General features: G+C 49.3%; 1 long non-coding RNA gene across 1 annotated transcript; it reads right to left on the bottom strand.

Annotated features, from left to right (window-relative positions):
* Positions 1-4,476: 4,476 nt before the first annotated feature.
* On the bottom strand, positions 4,477-7,633 carry LOC135289034 (uncharacterized). Its single transcript, XR_010351828.1, has 2 exons — positions 7,286-7,633; positions 4,477-5,325 (listed from the first exon to the last, which is right to left on the bottom strand). It is a non-coding gene; the product is annotated as an uncharacterized LOC135289034 (long non-coding RNA).
* Between the last annotated feature and the right edge of the window lie 1,290 nt (positions 7,634-8,923).

The raw sequence follows: 8,923 nt of genomic DNA, 5'->3' as shown, positions 1-8,923 counted from the left end.
CCCTATTTTTGGGAACATCGGTGCCCTGCAAAAGGAAATGGTACAAGACACATTTCTCAGTACTACCAACCTCTCTGTAGGAGAATTCAAGGAAAAGAAGCAAAAGTAACATCCACTAACTTAAATTTTAGATTTTCAGCATAAGCCTATAACTCCCTTTACTCTGTCTCAAATTACCACCTTTACCACACATTCCTTAAGGGTCCATGCTTCCATCCACCTAATAACCAATGCAATTACCTACTCATTTTGTTTCTGCTGTAGAACCACCCATCCTGTTCTTTCCCGTGTGCTCCAAATAAGGTCTAACACAATGAGCAGAGACCCAACAAGGGCCATTTTCTGTTAAAACACATGCATATTCTCTTCCCCATATTATTAATTCCACTGGGCCAGTCCACTTTCCTGTGATTAAATCTTTTACCCATACCTTAATACCTTTCTGAAAATTTGCCTGTTTTGAATTCAAAGATGAAAAATGATAGAATATAGGAGACAATTGCAAGTCAGGTAAAGGACGCAGCAAGTTCAACACATAAACAGCTTTGTCTAATCTCACTTGAGGCAACTCCCTCTGAATTCCCCCTTTTTGTTTTTGTACCTGGTGCTTCAACACACCATGGGCACGTTCAATAATTGCTTGGCCTGTTGAAGCATGAGGGATTACCAGTAGAATGACCAACACCCCAGGCACAAAAAAACACTTGCAATTACTTTGAAACATATGCCGGGCCGTTATCCATCTTTACATGTGATGAAATGCCTAAGATGGAAAAGGCGTGGCAAAAATGACGAATAACATCCCAAGCTGTTTCACCTGCCAATAGTGAGGCAACCATGGCATGAGAAAAGGTGTCAATCATAACATAGACATACATTAGATGGCCAAATTCAGGCATTTTTGTAACATCTGTTTGCCATTCTTGCAAAGGGAGTAAGCCTCTAGGATTAGTACTGCAATACTGTGAAACATGAGACATATGACAATCAAGACAAGAAGAAATAATTGACTTTGCTTCACTATGTGATAATTTAAATTGCTGCTGTTTTGCCTGAGCAGCCTGATGAAAAAAATGATGAGATAGAACAGCTTGCTGTAACACATTAGGCACCATTTTTACTGCTGAGGCAGCCACAAGGGAATCCACATAGGCGTTACCTTCAACAAAGAATCCAAGTAGCGATGTATGGCTATGAATGTGCATAATAAAATAAGAATGCTTTCGATTATGAATAACAGTCCACAATTTCAACAACATAACAAATAATGGTTTCTCCTTTACATTATATAACACAGTTTGATCCAACTGTTTCACTAAATTAGCAACATAAACAGAATCAGTAACTATATTTACGGAACTAAGAAATAAGGTAAAGGCCAAAAGTACAGCACAAAGTTCAATTAACTGAGGACACCCTTGTTGAACCATTACTTCATATTCCCAGCGGTCATCCTTCTTCTAGGCTACAGAAGCTTTTCCAGTTCTTCTGGATCCATCTGTAAAAACTCTCGCACCTTCCACTGGCACAGAAGAGCAAAGTTGTTTCCCCTGAAAAGGAATCCTCTTAGTGAAATTCAAAATAGGATGAGAAGGTAAACGATATGCTATTTGACCTGTAAAGGATGATAACGCAGATTGCAGCTCATGATTGTTTTGGAAACACCACTCAAAATACCATTGTTGTACCGGTATGACAAGAGTTACAGGATCACAGCCTAAGATTTCATGGCAGCGTCTGCGAGCTTTGATAATGATGTCTGCAAAAAGCTCATACAGACCTGGAACTGTTTTTCAGGACCTGAAAGACAAAAATATCCACTCCAAAATATGCAATTTGTCTTCCCATTTATTATTCAATTGACACAACAATCCGCATACTATTTCATAATCTCTCAAAATAAATAATTTCACACCAACAGAAACATCTATCCTGGTAACAAATTTAGATGCCAAGGCCAATTCAACTTCTTCTGCAGCCTTTTTTGCAGCAGTCAAATGTGTCTCATCAGTAGAGGAAGTAATCCCTGATAATAAGTCAAAAAAAGGTTGCAATTGATGATTAGTTATCCCCAAGTATGGCCTAAGCCAACCTATTGCACCAAACAATTTCTGTATATCAGCTGCGGTTTTAATGTCAATGTCCAATTTTACAGGTTGAGGCACAATTTGTGCGTTGGTGATTATCAACCCCAAATATTTCCAAGGCATCTGTCTTTGAACTTTCTCTGGGTTGATAACCAAACCAACTAGAGTGTACACATCATCCAGCAGTTTGAGGGCATTGTGTCTTCACATGCTCTGATTCTTCACAAGCAGAACATCTGGGTGAAGACTTCATGACCGTTTCCAAAGCAGCCATTTTATGCTCAACCGAACCAACCTTTGAGCAAGCAACTACAAGATCAGACAGTGAGGGATCTCCCGGTAAAGAATCAATAATTCTCCTGCAATCATTGTTCGCATTGTCCCGAGTTAGCTGTCTGCATAAAATTTGCCTCAACTTATCATCTTCTACTTGCTTCTCAAGGGCTGCAGCAACCCTCTCCACAAACTGCAGAAAAGGTTCCTTCACCCCTTGCTGGATAGTAATATACCTTGGTTTAGGAGCTGCCATTTCCATTGTTTTAAGTAAGGCGCTCATACCCAGCTGCTGGGCCTGTGCCAGAACCAGGGGGTCCCATCTTGCCTGCAAATCCAGGTTAGAGAACGGTCCATTGCTCAGCAAGGCATCAACTCCCACAGCATGACGTGGATCGTGCTGAGGTAAATGCATATTGTCCAATGCTACTCTTTCAACCAGTTGTTTCCAGGTAGCTTGAAACACACCGTACTGCACTGGCTGAAACGGAATCGTAGCAAGGTGAACAATATCATAAGGCGCAAGTACATCAGCATTTAGAATACCAATCACTTGCATCACCTGCGAAGAGTTAACACCATACAGATCTACTTTTGACTGGAGATCCTGCACAACCCTCCATGCAAAAACCTGATGGCTATCTTGTTGTCCCAAATTAGGAGCAGCTTTGAAAACAGGAAAAGCCACAGGCCCACCAGAAGCAGCAGCAGCCATCTCCAACCTTTTAGGTGGACCTATTTTCTCTAACAAATTCCAATCTCCCACTTCAGCTGCTTTCATTCTCACATGATCCCAAAATTGCAAAGGGTGTTGAGGAATCACAGCCACCTGGCAGGGAGGTAGAGCCCAAGAAACAGCAGGCCTGGATCTGCTACGAAGTCTGACAGAAACAGATTCCTGAGTCTTTTTAGATGTACTTATAACCAGCAGTTCATCGTCAGAACTATCACTAGACAAAGAAGAACACTGTTAAAGACTGCATTTGTTCAACCAGTTCAGAAGGGGGTGGGGCAGATGGCTCAACGGGGGGTGGAGCGGAGGCAGACGACTCAAAGGGGGGCAGAGAGGGGGTGGATGGCTCAAGGGAACATGGAGAGGAGGAAGACAACTTGAAGGAGGGCAGAGGAGGGGCGGACGGCTCAAGGGAAAGTGGCGGGGGGAGCAACCAAACCACGGGAGGGTTGGGGAGGAACAGCTGACCGACGGATGGGTAAGGAAGAAACAGCCGATCCACAGAAAGGTGAGGGGGGAGCAAACAGCCCAGGGAGAGACAGAAGGGCCGATGACCCAGCCTGTTTTTCACTTTGCTTCTTCTGTAACTTCATTTTTGCTAATTGCTGTGCGGGCATAGGATACTTTGGTTTAGTACTCAGTTCAACTAACTGCTGAGCAGGCAAAGTATACACAGGTTTAACATAGTCTTTTGGAGATAAATACTGAGGAACAGTCTTAGCCTGCCATTTGATTCTCACGATAGCAAACCCTGGGGGAACCTCCACAGCAACTGCAGCAGACTCCTCAGGGGGAGATACATCGACAGGGTCAGCCTCATCTTCCTCCTGTTCCTCTACTTCAGTTTCTTGCTCTAATTCCTGTTCCTCGAATTCTTCCCCTCTATCTTGTTCTGCTTTCCAATGCCTCATACAACAGTCTCCAGGTAGTAGCCAAATCAACAACCGTCTTATCCCCTTTAGATATCACTTCCCATAGTCTCTTCCCAACCTTTTTCCATGCCCTGACACTGAAGGCAGTGTCAGCATCAGCTTCAAAGTCCTGTGATTTACACCATATCAGTAAACTACAAAGAGCATAATCAGAAGCTTGAACATTTTTCCTTTTCAGTAAAGCTTTCCATGTGGACAAAACAGTCTTTACCATGTTTGATAAATTATTTCCCATTATTTTTCCCAATCGCTCACCTTGAATCAGACGTTTTAATTTGGTCCAGACCTCCTCAGCGTCCTTGCTGCCTTCACTCATTTTTAGGGTACCCTTCAACTTTTTCTCTCTTTTTTTTTCATTCCTTTTTCACAGTCCAGTTGCAATCACAGCAGGCAGCCACCAGATGTCGCTATAGAGTGTAACATGGCACAAAGCACCAAGACTCCATCAGAAGGCTGTATAAGAGAGCTTTATTATAGCAACATGTTGCCTTTATAGTTTTTCAAGATATTTACATTTACTTAACAGACACATACACTGCCCATTGGTCATAAGAAAGAAACAAAGTTCTCAACATGTGAACAAGGAGCCACGTCATTCTGTGAGCCAACTAAAGTCCGTATCTTTTAACTTTCTCTCTTTCATCACGTTGTCATGGTGATAGCCTTAGTGTCTTCCTCAAGAGAGATACAAGGCTTTCCTTATCTTCAGGAAGCCTTTGCTGGCTCACAAGAACAGCACAACAATTTCTCTCCTATACTTCTGCATCAGGTTTTGAAGGGCGACTAATTTGTCTTGAGGGAGGGGCCACTCGTTCTCCCAGACAGGTTTGTCCACCAGCCACCATAAAGGAGGCATAGGACACTCTGCACACTTCAATGCAGTGGCCCCCATCAAAAATCCATCCTGATGCACACCCCACACATGAACACAACATCCCTTCCCCAGAGGTTAGCAGGAGTTGAAGTAACATGAGGCCAAATCATGGCCATCTGTCCCTCCGGGTTTGTGAGCAGCATGGGCCGCTGGCACACATAGCATCGCGCCGTTCCTCCCAATCCCGCGACAGGCATCTCCACCAGATCCAAGGGCCATTCCGGGGGCCAGGCGGCAAGGGAGAGAACTGTGACATCCGCACCGCTGTCAAGAAGCCCGCTGAGGCGGATCTCTGGCGTCGTTGCACCAGGGATGGACAGGGTACACAGAATCTCAGGACATTCTTTGGTCAGGACAGTGGTCCCGTGAACTTGAGGCAGCCCAGTTGATCCAAAGCCGCCATCTCCTCGCGATCGGTCAGCTGTCCTGCGAATAGAAGAGTTAAAGGGCACAAGTTGAGCAATCCGTGTCCCTTCTGGGATAGTGACGGGGAAGATGGGTTTGGAGACCATGGCACAAATCTGTCCTGTGAAATCTGCATCAATGAGTCCCATGTGCACAAATGGTTCAGCCTTTCACACAGACCACGCAGAAAACAGGGAGTTGTGACCTTCTGTACTTTCTTTCCATGTTTCTTGCTGGCCCGAGCATTCCCCTGCTGTTGCTGCCTGCCCTGCAGCACTGCCCAGATCGGCTGCACAGCAGTAGCCAAGGCAACCATCTTATGACCTGAGGTGCCTATCTTTGCACAGGCCTCCGCCATCTGGGAGACAGAAGGATCACCAGGAAAAGCCTCTCTGATTCTCCTACAATCGGCATTGCAGTTACATCTTGCAAGGTGTGTAATCACAAGCCTCCTTGCCTCAGGATCTGCCACCTGCTTCTCTACAGAGGCAGTCAGCCTCCCTGCAAATCGTAGAAAAGACTCATCAGCCCCCTGGACAACAGTCACAAATGACTCATTTGGAGCAGCCAGTTCTATGGTCTGAACCAACGCTGCCATGCTTGTTGTCTGGCACTGATCGAGCACAAGGGGATCGAAGCCAACCTGCCCATTAGGACCAGCATAATTTCCCGTGCCCAACAGCACATCAGTGCCAATCAAGCGCCTGGGATCCTGCAGACCCAGCATAGCGTTCCGCTCCACTGCTCTGACTGTCAACTGAGTCCATTTAGACTCAAAAATGTCGTATTCTACAGGCTGAAAAAGAACATGAGCCAGACTTCAGATGTCGCAAGGTGTCAGCAAATCAGCAGAAAACACTCGAAGCAGCTGCATGACTTCAACAGACCCCAGACCATATTGTCTGACCTTATCACGGAGTTCCATCATAGCTTTCCACTATAAAGGCTGATAGGTGTTATGAGTAACACCCCTAAGCACAGGGAAAGCCTGGCAATCCCCTGGTAAGGCGGCAGCACCTGGTAAGTCCTGTCCCATGGGACCCACAGGGACAGAGGCAGATGCCTGACTGGGAGTCAGCTCAACACCACCAGACACCGTGTTCCCTGCAGCATCAGCAGGGCCAGAGAAGCCATCTCCACAATCCAGGAGGCAATGTGCGAAGGCACAATCAACCATTTCCTCGACCTTAGCTTTGACTTCTCGACAGAACTGCCTGTGTTCCCTCGGACGTACAGTCACCTGACACGGGGGGAGTGTCCACAAGGCCGTTGAAGAAGGCCCACGGCCCCGGGGGACCACCGGTCTCCCGCCAGCCGCATCTCCATTTGCGCTAAAAGTGAACACCACAGCGTCCTCCTGCGCGGCAGCCCCGGTATCCGCAGGAGTCAGGGGCGGCAGAGCTGAACCAGCTGCCGCTGGGACCACTCCAGCCCCAGCAGACCCCGTGCCCGTCGGCAGCCCAGCAGTGCTGGCCGCTGCAGCACGGGCAGAGGACCCCGCGGCAGACGCAGGTCCCAGCAGGGCTCGCAAACCCGGTGCGGATCGGAGCAAGACCTGCGCGGGGCCCCCCCTCCCCCGGCACGAGGGAGGGACGGGGTGCAGAGCGACGCGGCTCGCGGAGCCGCGTCGCCGCCCTGCGCCCCGGCCACGCGGGGCGGCACGGGCGGTGCGGGCGGGGAGGGAACCACGGGCGGGGCGGAAAGCCGCGCAGGGCAGCTCGAACCCGGCCCCGCCCCGCAAGTACCACCACCTGCCGCTCCCGGCAGAGGCGGTGCAGGGGGGTCCGGGACCACCCCCAGGAGGGTCATGCCCATGACGCGGTACCCCACAGCAGGCACCGCCCGCCCCGAGCGGAGCGGGCTGCCCACCCACCGTGGCGGGGGCCCGACATAAAATTGATCAACGCCCCGCCTCCGGTGGCTTCCGCCGCCTGCGCATGCCTGGCAGGCTGCGCAGACTCAGAGGCGGTCGATACCGTACCTCCTGGGGTCGAGACCGGCGGCGAAGCGGACCATTCCGCTCCCACTGCGCCCAGGGGGTATGTTGTGGAAACGCCGCAATTTGGACAGAGTGTTGTCACCGAATCAGACTCAAGCAGAGGCGGAGGCCGAGCCAGAGGCTCCCCGCATCCCCTGAGCACCAGGAAGGCACAAAGGGAGGGCGGTTCTCCCCACCCCGCCGCCTCTGCGGCGCGGGGAGGGGCGGGGTCGGCTTAGCCGACTCCACAGGGCCCCCAGAAGCCCACTCGCTGGCCGCGCGGAACCAGCTGGCCGGAAGCGCAGTCCACCCCGGGGGAACAAACGTCACCATCCAACATGGAACCGTCTCCCAGCTCACCGTCCTGAGGGGGAGGGGAGGGCTCTGCCTTGCGCAGAAACTCCAAAACCACCTCGTCCGTGTTCAAGATGGAAGGGCCTCCTTGGATACTCTGAGAGCTACAAAATCCAAACCCCTGCCAAACCTCGTTAAACTTTCTCCAGCAGCAGTCATGCCACGTCTACACTACAATCAGCAGAGAAAGCTTCCATGAGGTGTTCTCCCATGAGAGATCGCGCCTCCCTGGAGAACGCCTCCGCAGGGTCTGGAAAAAACCCCTGCTCTCTGGCCCACAGGAATAATCTTTCAAAACTGCTCCAGGAAACGGAAGCCCGTTTCCACTCCATGAGATCCTTCCAGAGATCCAAGACCAGGGAGTCCTCCATAGAAACCACAGGGCTTGCCATTATCACAAGAGATGCAGGCAAAGTGCCAAACGGCTCACAGTCATCGCGCCACAGTGCGGGGGGCAGGGGTAGGGGTAAAACTATAAAACCTCACCCACAGCTATCCTACACATGGCGGCCACCAGATGTCACAATAGGACACAAAATGAATGACACGCACGCTGACACCTCCAAGGTAAAAAGAAGGGTAGTTTATTTCTGAACCTTGATGGAATCACCACACCTGCCCTGTCCACCAGGAGCCTGCCAGCGCCCCTGCTGGCTGTGACTATAACTGCACCAAAGGGGAAAGTGTTGCAACTAAAAAAAGCTGTGACTGGGTTCCTAGTTTTGTTTTGTTATTAATGCTGTAGTTGTTATTTGTTTGCTTTATTATACATACTAGCAAAAAACTGTTATTCCTCTTCCCATATCTTTGCCCAAGAGCCCCTTAATTTCAAAATTCTAATAATTCAGAGGGAGGGAGGGGTTTACATTCTCCATTCCAAGGAAGGCTTTTCTGCCTTCCCTAAGAGACACCTGTGTTGTAAACCAAGACAGTCACAGTTTGCAGCTAGCTTGTAGCTGCCAAATAAATCAGACCTTCAACCTCGGCCAGCCTATGTAGCAGCGTGAGGTTTAGATGGTGGTTGCTGCTACCTATACTTATTCCCCAGTTAGCATCTTCTGTGTAAAGGCCACTTGGGTAAACATTCAGACAAAGCAGTCAAGTCCACATGCACCACACTCGCCACGGCTAGCTCAGCGAAGAGAGGCAGAAAGGCCTTTTGTATGGTCAGTTCCAGCATGGTTCATTGCAGCACGCTGAAGGGAAACCAGAGACAAAAGACGAGACCATGTGGTCTGCACAAGCTTAAGTATGGGAAAGCACAGGGGCTGTGCAAAGGGCATTGGC

Source organism: Passer domesticus, chromosome W, assembly GCF_036417665.1.
Source record: "Passer domesticus isolate bPasDom1 chromosome W, bPasDom1.hap1, whole genome shotgun sequence".
NCBI lineage: Eukaryota > Metazoa > Chordata > Aves > Passeriformes > Passeridae > Passer > Passer domesticus.
This window is presented reverse-complemented; position numbering and strand designations above follow the sequence as displayed.